We start from the raw sequence: 12858 nt of genomic DNA, 5'->3' as shown, positions 1-12858 counted from the left end.
AAATAATAACTCACTAGGTGGTATTTTCATATCTTAACATTTTATATCTGAAATCCATTTTTTGTCAAAATAATCCTTTCTTCCCCCCACCCCACCTCTTGAGTTGCAGACATAACACATGCTCCTTGTAGCTAATCTGCAAAACACAAAGAAGACATTCAGGCCTCCCTATGCCTCCAGGCGATATTTTCAAAATAATGTGGAGCCCATATTGAAACCACTCATCGATGGCTTTTCGTTGGAAATAAATTGATAAGTGCTTTGGGACTCTCTTTGTGTGACAGGTAGCACAGAGAGACTCCATGTCACTTCAAATCCATCGTTGGTCAGTAGCGCCCCTCTTCATGCCAACATTTATTTGTGACCACTTTGCAAAGAGGTTTGAATGAAAATGGATGAAGAGTCCCAGAAGGTATCGTCTTTGAAAAGCTGTTTCCTTGCCTGGGGCATGATTTGAGGGGGCAAAGGTCAAGGATGAGTCACAAGAAAGCCCCAGGGCCGCCCATTCAGACAAGCTGCGCCCGCTTTCATCTGGCTCTGTTTTTGTTGACACCAGCTGTGTCTACCTTAATCCTCCCTGTGAGTTTACATCTTTTTTCTTAATAATCTATAAGCAGAGCATAGAAAAGAGGCCGGGGAGCAGGGGATGGGGAGAAAAGGCAAAGGGTGGGAGGGAGGGGGGCGGGGAAGGATAATGGGTAACAAAATTCTTTTTGGTAAAAAAACGTCAGCGAGACCAAACATGAATTTGACAAGACTTCATGTGAATCAGAAAGTATTCGTGGAAGCCATGATTCTTAAACATTATCCAATAGCTGGTGCAAAGACATAATGATAGGCTCAATTTCTTCCGTGAATATAAAAGTGCTTCCCACGAATTATCTTTTTTTTTAAGTGTAAGAAATGACAAATGCATTCATGATTGAAGGCTTTAGGAATACAAATCATTAAACACAACGATCTTCCTAGATCACATGTCATGTTTGTCTCATTGTGCGTGCGTGTTTCTAAAAAAACAGAACTACTGGACATGCTCTGGCTTACGGACCCACCTTCCTGCGACACCAAGGTGGGAGTGAAATGCTGTGGTTTTTCTCGTACAGTTCTGCGCCCTTCAGTGTGTGACCACACAGTCAAATGTACTGACAGAGTAAGAACCGAGAGAAAGAAAAGAAAAACAAATGAACAACAAAATCCTGGAAACACCGGTACTCTGTCATAACTTATCTGGAGGACGGGGGGCGGGGGGGGGGCGGGGGGCGCGGAATCCAATTGAGGAAACAGTAGCTGCTTGACCTCCACCTTGCTGGACTGAGTGATGGACAGGCAGCAGCTTGGAACCCTGGGTTGAGGTTTATCGAAAAAGCGGTGCTGATCCTGTGATCTTTAAGGAAAACCAGAGGCCACAAAAACATCAAAGGCAGAGGATACTCCAGTCGACACCTAGGGACTTTTCAGCATATTATTATTTCATTTCTCTTTCAAAGGGAAAGAAAACTCATTCATATGAACCACCGAAGGTGGGAGCGGGGTGGGGAATGGAAGGATAGGTCATGTCTCCAAGGAGCCAGGGGCCCAGTTTGGATGGGACAGGCCGCTGGGATGCTGAGTGCCCTGCAGTAACCATGGCAACAGCCATTCCCAAAACAGCTGTCATACAGTGACTTAAATGGATGACCCAAGTGCTGGGTTTGTTTTTATTTCATTGCTTGTTTTTTAACCCAATGACTCCTTCTTTGAAGAAATAAACTGGCAAACATTTGGGACTCAGAATACACCTTTTTTTAAAATACTGAAATCATTTCACTTACATGATTATCAAAAAGCTAATTAATATAACCTACTGCCATCAAGTCAGTGCCGACTCAGAACAACCCCACAGGGCAGAGGAGAACTGCCCCTCTAGTTTCTGAGGCTGTGGGTCTCAATGGAAGCAGACAACCTCATCTTTCTCCCACAGAGGATCTGTTAGGTCTGAACCACAGACCTTGCAGTTAGGAGCCCAATGCATAACCGACTACACCACCAAGCTCACTGCTCCTTACCGTTGACTGGATTCTGCTTCATAATGACCGTGTAGGGGTGGGTATAACTGCCTCTGTGGGTTTCTAAGGCTATACATCTTTACAGAAGCCTCAACTTTCTTTGGAGGGGTGACTGGCGGTTCCAACTGCTGACCTTGCAGTTAGCACCCCGATGTGTCCCCACCACACCCGCAGGCCTCCTACATCCCCCCTGAAAGCCTATGCTCCAGCATTAAGTGCATGTTTCCATCGCAATTAGTATACGGAGCGCTGGTGGCATAATGGATCGTGCACTAGGCTGCTAACGCAAGATCGGCGGTTAGAATCCACCAACTGTTGCACAGGATACAAATGAGACTGTTTGCTCCCATAAAGACTTGGAGCCTCGGAAACTCACCGGGGGCAGCACTACCCTGTTCTGTAGTCTCCCTAGGAGTCGAAATTGACTCGATGGCCATCAGTTTGATTTTAATTTTCTTGCCATTATTATTATTCTAATTACCGCACGTGCCAGTTTGAAGACAACAAGGCTGGCACCCGAGGCCACCTTCACGTGCCTTTTGGCTTGTTGCACTGCAGTGGCTGTGAAGCTAGAATATGCAGTTATTTCAGGATGTAGCACATGACCGGGGACTAATGATGCTGAAGAAAGAAGTTCAAGTTTTACTAAAAGCAGAAGCCAAAAGTCAGGCTTCAGGAATGCCAACTAAAATGTTTCAACAAGTTGATGAAGAACAGAGCCCTCACTAATCTATGGCAGGAAATTTGGAAGACAGCTACTTGGCCCACTGATTGGAAGGGATCCCTATTTGTGCCCATTCCAAAGAAAGATGACCAACAGAATGCTCACATTATAGAGTATCATTAATATCGCATGCAAGTAAAAGTTGCTGAAGATCATCCAACAACAGTTGCAGCCAGCAGTACACTGACAGTGAGCTGTCATACATTCAGATTGGATTCAGAAGAGGATGTGGAACAAAGAACATCCCCTGCGATGTCAGATGGATCTTGGCAGAAAGCAGAGAAGACTAGAAAGATGTCTGTGTTTTACTGGCTATAGAAATGCAATCCACTTTGTGGGTCATAAGAAACTATGGATAACTTTTAGAAGAGTGGGAATTCCAGAATACTTCATTGTGTTCATATGGAATTTGTGGACGGATCAAGAGGTAGTTATGTGAACAGAACATAGGCACACTGCATCGTTCAAAATCAGGAAGAGTGTGGGTCAGGGTTGTATCGTTGCCCCATACTTGCTCCCCCTGTATGCCGAGCAAACATTCAGAGAAGCTGGACTAGATGAAGAAGACCGTGGCATCGGATTGGAGGCATGCAGATGACTCAGCTTTGCTTGCTCAGTGAAAGGAGGACTTGCACCCTCGTTGGTGAAGATCAAGGATTACAGCTTTCAATCAATGTAAAGAAAATAAAAATCCTCACAAAAATCCTTAGGTGATATCAAGATGGATAGAGAAAAGATTGAAGCTGTCAAGGAATATTATTGACTGGGTTCATCATCAATGTTCATGGAGGAAGCAGTCAAGACAGCAAAAGACGCGTTACACTAGGCAGATCTGTTGAAGACCTCTTTAAAGTGTTGAAGAGCAAAATTGTCACTTTTAGGAATGCCTTGGGCTGACCCAACCATGATGTTTTCAATCACCACATATGCGGGGGAAAGTTGGACATTAACTGAAAACGAATGAGTGAATTTGAATTATGATGCTGGCAGGAAGTGCTGAACAGTACCATGGACTGCCCAAAGACCAAACCAATCTGCCTTGGAAGTACAGCCAGAAGTCTCCCTAGAGGCAAGGATGGCGAGACTTCATCTCACATACTTTGGAGATGTTATCAGGAGAGATCAATCCCTAGAGAAGGGCATCATGCTTGGTAGAGGGGCAGTGAAAAAAGAGGAAGACTCTCAGCAAGATGGATGGACCAAGTGGCTGCAACAATAGTCGTATAAGGAAAAACCACTGTGAGGATGGTCCAGGACCAGGCAGTCCTTCGTTCTGTTGTACATTGGGTTGCTATGAGTTGGCGTACACTTGATGATACCAAGAATAACAATAGCCTGGGTAGAGAAGTCCGACTCTCTCTGATGCACTCTTCTACCATGTTTTACTGCTCTTACTTAGAGCAGTGATGGCTCCGCAGCAGATTGCTCACCTTGCTTAGCAGAAGCCTGGGTTTGATTCCTGCCGAAGATTCCTCAAAACACAGCCATGATCTGCCTGTCAGTGGAGGTTGGTGTGTTGCTAAGAATCCGCACAGGCTTCCAGAAGAGACCAGACTGAGAAGAACCACCTACGTAGCTTTCAAAGCTCTGCCAATGAAAACTCCATGGTTCAATCCTATTGTACACGGGGTTCTTATGGGTCAGGGGCTGGCTGACAGCATATAAAAATAATAACAACTTAGGACAACCATTGATCTGCTTTCTCCACGATGGTGCTATAAAGGAGTCCCTCCTGGGAAGCTGTAGGAATTAACTGCGCTGGCGTAGGTTTGACACTTACCATAGGCACCGATGATTAATGCTCATTACAAAATGATTAGCTATTATTAGAAGGCTTCCATCAACTGTAAAACCTTTACCTTCTAGGCAATTCTGACTCAAAAGTCTATTCTTAGACTTTCTCTATAGGGTTTCTATGACTAATGTTTATAGATGCGGGTTGCCACATCTTTCGTTTCTCATGCTGTTGGTGGGTTCAAACCACTAACCTTTTGGTTCCCAGGCAAGTGCTCAACTACTGCACCACCAAGGCTCCTTAATTGTGTATTATTTTATATACTAGGAGCCCTGGCGGTCTAGTGGTTACGCATTAGGTTGTGATCTACAAGGGCCGCAGTTTGAAACCACCAGCAGCTCCTCCAGAGAAAGACAGGGCTTTCTACTCCAGTACACAGTTACAGTCTTGGACACTCATGGGGCAGTCCTGTTCTTTCCTATAGGGTTGCTATGAGTCATCATTAGCTCATGGCAATGAGTTTGATTTGGTTTTTACTTTATATGCTACTAAGGCAAACTGTTATATAAATCTGAGCACTTCCAGTTTTGTAAAACATTCTTTTACATTTTAATCATGCATTGTTACCATATATTACCCATGTGCCTACGTTAAAATGGCAACTATAAGTAAATTGAGAGTTGAATGTACTAAAATGTCAGAATTAAAGCTTGCTTTCACTAGATTCTTTTGTTGAGATGGCAAAGGGCTGTACCAAGACCAGCAGGGTACCAGCTGATCACATAAACCTGAAGGATTAAAACTTGCTCAACCTGAGAAAATATCACCTTAACAGTCTCTGCGGTGCCTTCAAAAGGGGTGCTTGGAGGGGTACTTGCAAGGCGCAGGGAGCCAGGGGATCAAAAATAGATGGGTAGCAGTTTGTAAGTGAGGGCTAGTCAGGGACTGGTCAGAATTTGCAAATGAAACAAGTTGCTCAAAGTCAATGGTCTTGTCTTGAAACACAAAGGTCTGACTTGCTGTTAAAATCCCTTTAACTTCAATAGTTGGCCCTGCTGACAGTGGTTCGTATATTTTATCTGCTTGACAAATCAGACAAGGTTTTCAAGGTACGGTTTTATTGCCAACTTCTCGGCATCAGTGTCCGTGGTTTCCACTCAGGTCATCTTCTACGCTGGTAAGAGCACCGCTGACGCAAGGCTTCTTATTCTCTTTAGGATTTCGTTTGCAATAGCAGACTGCAATTCTAAAAGTCTGGATACCCATGTATAGTGTTGACCACTACCTCCCAGCTGCTGCCTGCCTGCCAACGAGCGGAACCTGCCTCTCGATTACAGACCTGGCACAGTGGCGGGGTGGGGTGGAGGGGTGTATCCTAGGGCTGATGGAATAGAGTAATGACTTGATAATGACAATATCGATCTTCACATTTTCTTCTTGGTGAGTAGCTCTATGTACAAAGCGTCTTCAAAAAGGGTGTCGAAAACCAGAATTAAAAGATAATGAACTTTCCCCGCAAACTTTTTAACGTCTGCACATATTTAAACTCCCACTAAACAATTAACCAATTCTCGGAGTTAACTGAAAAGATACACCATCAAATGACAGCTCAAAATCACACCTTCTAGACAGCCCCTCTCTAAGCCTAAGGAGTTTCCACTGCTTAGCTTGAACCTAGGATCTTAGGATTGTGAGATCTAATTCTGTCAGCTCATTGAAACTGCAATCCAGACCAGGTAGCCAGGGAGGGTCTGCCAGGTTTTGCCTAGAGAATGGTTGTGATGTCATATAAAACTAGAAATGATCAGACACTCACTTGTACACTTTTTACTGTTTTGTTTTGTTGAACGGATGGATTTGAACTTGGCTCCAAGTATATAAAATAATAGCACCTTTCAAGAAGGAAGGTCTAGGTCTAGAACATATACAATTCGTAGAACTCTGAGAGAAATTTCCAAGACACCGGTGTGTATATCTCTTTGTATACTGAGGGTGGATGGAGACAGGAAGGGCTCAAAGTCCATTCCTAGTGTCAAGATGCTGCTTCCCTCGGGAAGACTAGCCCAAATGCAAGCTTTTCAGAGAATGGAGACATCATCTTATGATCAGAGCGGATCAGGGAGGAAATGGCATGTATGAGCAGAGCAGATGAAGAACTGTCAGCATGTCACAGAGAGGGTAGGTCCTGGTATCCCATCTCTTCCCACTCCTGGTAGTAATTCAGATTACAATAGTAGCAAGTGTAAGGAAATACATGTAAAGGAATTAGACAATGTTCTGATTTCTCCCATGGCTATTTTAAAGCATTATTTTGAGATAATTTTTTTCTCTTTTTTCCTTTCCTTTTATTATTTAACAAAAGCCATGTGAGCTACCTCCGCATGGCGAACATCCTGGGCCTAGGCCCTGTCAGCCTCCTGGGACTCCACAGTGGGTGGCGTCATGGTTTGTCTCTGGGTCGGGAGTGCTCTCGGCTGTGGCTTGCATGGAATGGAGACGTTGGAAGGAAACTGCGAAGGGGACTCTGTTACTTTGAGGCAAAGTTCCTTCCCGCCCCATTTCTTCAGCTGGTGTCCAGTGCGTTATTTCCCAGAGTGCAGTTCAGGTTCTCTTTACTGCAGATTATTTCCCCTGCTGGTTTTCTTTATCTGAAAAATTATCCTGGGGAAACTTTTGTGTTTGAAAGTAAAGTGAGACGAAGCTTTTAAAAATACCAAAAAGAAAAGAGGAGGTGAATGTAAACGCTGTCGGTGGGTGTTGGAAGCAGGGAACCCGTTCCCCGAGATCCTCCTGGGCTGATCAAAGAGACAGCCTCAAACAAAGACAGAGACCTGCTCTGTCTGCCTGCCTGCCTGCCAGCCAGAAGTGCTTCATTATTTATTTCATTAATTCCGTGATCACAATCTCTACTGACAAGATTCACAAACTGAATCATTTATTAATGAAACGTGTCTGGGAGGTTGTGGCCCAGATTGGTCTCAGGACCGAGCCTCTGGGTGGACAAAGCCAGCTTGTCTCTTGCCACAGGATGACTTTGGGATTTCTGAACCACTCACCAAAGACTCGTCTCTGCACGCTCACAGGCTCATTCAAAGATGGCTGCCATTGGAGGCCTGCTCTGGTGAGCAGCATTACGGCCACCTTCCCACGTGAGCCAAAAGAAGACGCTTGCTTGTAGAACCCCTCCAAAGAGCATCCCCACCAGGTGTGTGTGGTTGGGAGCCCTAGGGCTGCATCTACAGTGGTGCTTCTCTTCCTGAAGCAGGTGAGACTGAACCTGACTCTGGACTCGCACATTTGATTTTCCTGGAAATTCCAACGTGGAATACCAGAATCTGAACCTGTTTCCTTGGCGACCACCAAGGCTTTATTCCCTGTGAACCGACATAGCATGATTCATCAGTAAACAGCGAGGCAGCAGCAGCTACCCAATGTACAGGCTTCCTAAAGATTTCCTGGAAAGCGATCTCCTGAGCTAGTTCACAGGCACCGTATTGACGTTTCATAAAGCACCGCTAAAAAAATAGTAATAATAATAAAAAGTCCCATAACCGTGTGCATGGGGAACAACAGCGTTTATGGAGATAATGAAATGCAGAAATGAAAGCCCCTCCACGAGGCCCCTTTCGATGTGACTAAGCTCTGCTCATTAATCTGTGATAATTAGACTTATTTGCAGAGGTGAGCAGCAGTGGCACATGGTAATTAAGCACTCCTGCTTTCCAGAGGGATCGAAAATGCTTCTCATGTGATACGTGTCCAGTCTTCAGGATGGTTTGTGTTTGCTTTGCCGCTCAGGTTTCCTTTATGGGAGAGAAATTGTATCTGCACAGCTGTGGCCACATAGTGCTTTCCACAATGAGCAGCAGTGCACTTGAGTTGGTAAGGTTTGCAGCAAGCGTAACCCAGGATATGAGTAATGGCATTGTCTCTATGACGGGCAGCTGTGTGACATTGGGCCTGTGGAGCCTCAGTTTCTCCATCTAGGCAATGGGAATAATAATGTGGGGGGGTGACCATTTCATAATGGTGATGGCGATGATACTAGCTGTCCTCCATCAAATGCCTATAATATGCCCTCACCCTTCCCAAACGTCCAAAACTCACTGCCATCAAGTCCATGCCAACTCATAGCAACCCTATAGGACAGGGTAGAACGGCCCCCGTGAGTTCCCAAGACTGTAACTGTTTACAGGAGTAGAAAGCCCCTTTTGCTCCTTTGGACCATCTGGCTGTTTCCAACGATTGACCTTGTGGATCACGGCCCAACTCCTAAGCACGACACCACTCGGACACCATTCCATGTGTACCCATGAAGCCTCGATACCCAGCGAGGACACTAGAGCACAGAGATGGAGTAGCATGCCTGAGACAGTGCGTTGGGAGCAATGTATAGCATGCACTTTGAGACATCTAAGCAAGTGCCTTGAAAACAAACTTCCCCAACGTGGCCATCAACTGACTGCTTTGAAAGAGAGTCCTCAGCAGCAGTCATCCTTTGGGCTAGGGGCCACACTCAACTACTATCCCAGGACAGCCTCCCCTTCGTCACCGTTGCTCTTAATGTCTCCATTCCTGCTTCTCAGAGGTCATCTGGAAAGGGAATTCCAGCCCAGAAAGGAAAAACCACAAGCCCTAGATTGGCAGGCTGCTGGCACCTTTGTTAGCAGTCTCCGACTCCACTCTGTGCAAGTGCGCAAACAGGCAGTGTGGAGCTAGTTTTGCGAACCTTCTTTTTACTTTTGGTTTTTGAAAGATAAGCACTGACATTTCCCACAAAGAAAGAAAATCCCTTGCAGCAGTAAAGAAAGATTCAAGGGATGCTCAGGAATGATCCTGGAAGTTCTACTGGTCCTTGTTCACATAGCGCACACCCTCCTGCAGCTGGAGTAGGAGGCAGTTTCCAAGTTCATTCCTGCCTTCCCCAATGTCTCACCATGGTCCATTTGGACCTGAATCATCCCTGTAAGATCAACCTTACCTTTGGCTTGTGGTTAATTGATACTATATACAACAGGCCAATGCTGAATCAACACAGGCCTAATTGTTTCAGCTTTCCACCCCAACCTGAGTGTTCTGAGCTGGGCTAGGTGGATGACCATGGCTGATTTTGATGGCATTTCTCATTCATACATTGGAAGGAAATATGGGCTAAAGCAAGTAATTGTGTGTTCAAGAGTAGGTACCCCTGTGACACCATTCTCTGGTACTGGGCGAACTCAATCAAGTAGCGTCTTTTCAAAAAATCATGTGTAGATCTCTTTGGATTCTCAAATTTCCAGGACATGTGGGCCTCTTCCCATTTGCCTTTCATTGATGGAACCAGACAGAACAAGGAGCCTTCACCTGCCACCTGACATCCTGCTTCTGATCCTTAATAGCCCCTTGTTTATCTCCCCCTGGTTTGTAAGAGTGGATCTGATGGTGAAAAAATAAGGAATCTTTGTGTGTTGAGCCTCACAAATAAGGCCCGAGACAGAGTTTCATGCTAGTTGTAGGTCCTGGGTTTGAATGAAGGGAAACTAGGCAGGAATGACAAAGATTGAGAGAGATAGAAAAAGATTCCTCTTGTTAGAGTAAATTAATTAGTTGGATTTATATGAGGAGACAGGAGGGAAGAAGCCAGGCTGTGTCCTATATTAATAACTCACTTGGGAGAAACAGATTGGATTAAAAGCAAAAGACAGTGTGTGTGTGGAAGAGGGGAGGGGGGCCATGCATGGCTAGGCATCGCTCTACTGTCTAAGAGAGGCAGCCTCACTTTTCCTCTCTTTACACCCCATAACCCCTACACACACATACACAGGTCCTCATCCCTGAGATGAAGATGATGTCATCTTTCTTTTTGACTCACCAAACAGCCTACATTAATGCCCTGCAGCGTGAGGACCAGCAGGAAGCTGCTTAAGGGACTTGAGGCGTGTGAATAAATGATGACGGGGTGGTTCAGGCAGCAGCCCAGATAGACTCGGGATGCATTAAGGCAATAGCTGCCAGAGGAGTGAGGGCATGGGTTCCAATCCCCAAGCAGGACTGGGCCACTGGGAGCAGGATGTGGGGCTCTACAGCCTAAGGCTGCTAATAGCCACTTAGGGAAATGGCTGAACATCAAAGCAGTGTAGATCCTCAGCCCCTGGCCCCACGGAGCACTAGTGCCATTTATGGGGCGATTTCAGGATCAAAGGAGCTAGGAAAGGGATTACTCTTGCAAATCAGCTCATGAGGACAGCTTCGCACAGCTGTTACCACTCCCTGGTCTGCACACGGGTGTCCCACTGGTTGAATCTGCGCCACGGATGCTTGGTGTTTGGCCAGCCATTTGGACCTCTATTTGAAAACACAAAGATTGCACTTGTTTTACAAGGTCGAATTCTAGATTGTCTTGAAACATCAGCAAGGCCAGAGACCTCCCACGCCACCCCCCACTCCGGACAGGGCCTGCATTCCTGCAGAGCCTCAGAGTGCTGGCGTCCAGTGTCACCTTTCTCCTCACATAAGCCACGTGTGCGTCCCAATTTACCGCAGTGCACGCAACTCACCTCCATTTACTCCGCGGGAGCGGTCAGCTGTCTCCATCCGAGCCTAGGCTTCTCCTTGAAAGGACTTCGGAGTTAGGGTTAGCCAGAGATGTAAGCTTAATTCTACAGCATGTGGGTGCACCTTCCCCAATTCTCCAGACCCTTCTCTGGAGAGGCTGACCTCTCGGTTTGTGTCAACATGCCCACCACTCTGTGAGGCTGTTGCCCTCACTGACGCAGCTCTGGAGTATCCACACTCCGCTACTCCCACTTGCCCAAGCCTGGTTGCCATGAACATGCCTATCAATTCAGTGGCAATTTCAGCTTTGGGCAGTGTTCATGGCCACGAAAAGAAGAACAGCCAAGAATACCACAAGCTGAAGAAATGCCCTGCCAAAGCAACCTCAGGGATCCAGAAGCTTCTTGGTATATTTTATGACACCTGCCTCACAGCGTAAGGCAGTGTGAGAAATAGCCCTAACCGGGCAAGAGCTTGGGGGCCAAGGTGCACTGTCCTTCCAGAGTTCTCTTCACAGGCCCCAGCCCTTCCCATGTCGGCCCATGCTTACTTAGGTCAGTGAAGCTTGGTCAGGATGCCTTCCGGTGTTCAGATCCATTTCCACTTGGCAATGCCATTTAAGGACACCAGAGAGGACTCCGATGGGTCCCGGAAGCCAGATCCCACATCTTCTCCGAGACGTCCTCCTCTCCGCACCCCACCCCCCACACCTCCATACCCTCAGAAGCTTTTCTCGCTTCTTGCTTTTATTCGCTCTTCCACTCCTTCCCAAGTGGGAAGTAGTCCAAGGGGAATGCAGTGCTAAGTGGCTGCCCCCTCCCTTCTCTTAGCCCCGCCGCATCCGGGCGCTCCCGAAAGGCATCTATCTCCCGGCCTGAAAGGGGTATTAGAGCTCTCTGCTGATGGCAGCATGTGTGTAAATGTGCTAGACACACTGGAGGAATGTACGGATTGTGATGAGAGATGCAAGGGCCCCCAATGAAAGTATTTAACAACAACAACAAACAAACTGGAGGACAGAGCATGGTTTGAAATGATGCCTTCGAAGTCTGGGCGACTGTCGTATCTCCAAAAAAGGCTGCAACGGACCGCGGTGCTGTGTCTGGTGCAGGGTCAGCGAATGAGCATCCTGACCTGCCCTCCCATGCCGAATTAACCCCCTCGAAGTTCAGGCCCGTCCACTCCTCAACCACCAACCCTGTTCCCCACCTCACCCCTACTTGTGGCACGTTTCCTCATGGAGCCAGGGTCCGGATTCTGCCAGCAGTGCATTTGAAACCCACAAGGACAGCTGTTTCTCTTTATTTGGGTCACAGAGAGTGAGAGTAATTGGGTCGGCAAGGTCGCCATGTAACATGACCACCCAATGCCCTTCCTCTAATATGGATAGCCAGAAGGGAAAGCACTTTGGGATTTAGGAAATGCCCCTCTTTCTACATCTCCAAAACTCATTTTTCTTTAACGATGTTCCCGCTGCCTCCTTGCCTACGTCACTACCAGCAGCAACAATAACCACCTTCATCCCTTCCCCCTTCCAAAAATTCTCTTTGCTGACTCAAGTGGCTGGATGGGTGGCACTCCAATCTGCTCTAAAGCCACCTGGCAGATCCCGCAGTACCGTTCCAGGCACTGTGGCGTCATCTTCCCCCTCGTGTCCCAGGCCCAAAGCCATACACAGAATTGAGATTTGTGAAAACTCAATTCTCACCCACGTTGTCCTCACAGCTCCCTCCCTGGTGGGCTTGGCCAGGAGCGGGTGGGGAAGGGTGGCTGCTCAGAAAGCACAGTGCGAGACTAGCTCTCCACAGGATGTGGCG

The sequence above is a fragment of the Tenrec ecaudatus genome, chromosome 13 (assembly GCF_050624435.1).
Source record: "Tenrec ecaudatus isolate mTenEca1 chromosome 13, mTenEca1.hap1, whole genome shotgun sequence".
NCBI classification, from domain to species: Eukaryota; Metazoa; Chordata; class Mammalia; order Afrosoricida; family Tenrecidae; genus Tenrec; species Tenrec ecaudatus.
This window is presented reverse-complemented; position numbering follows the sequence as displayed.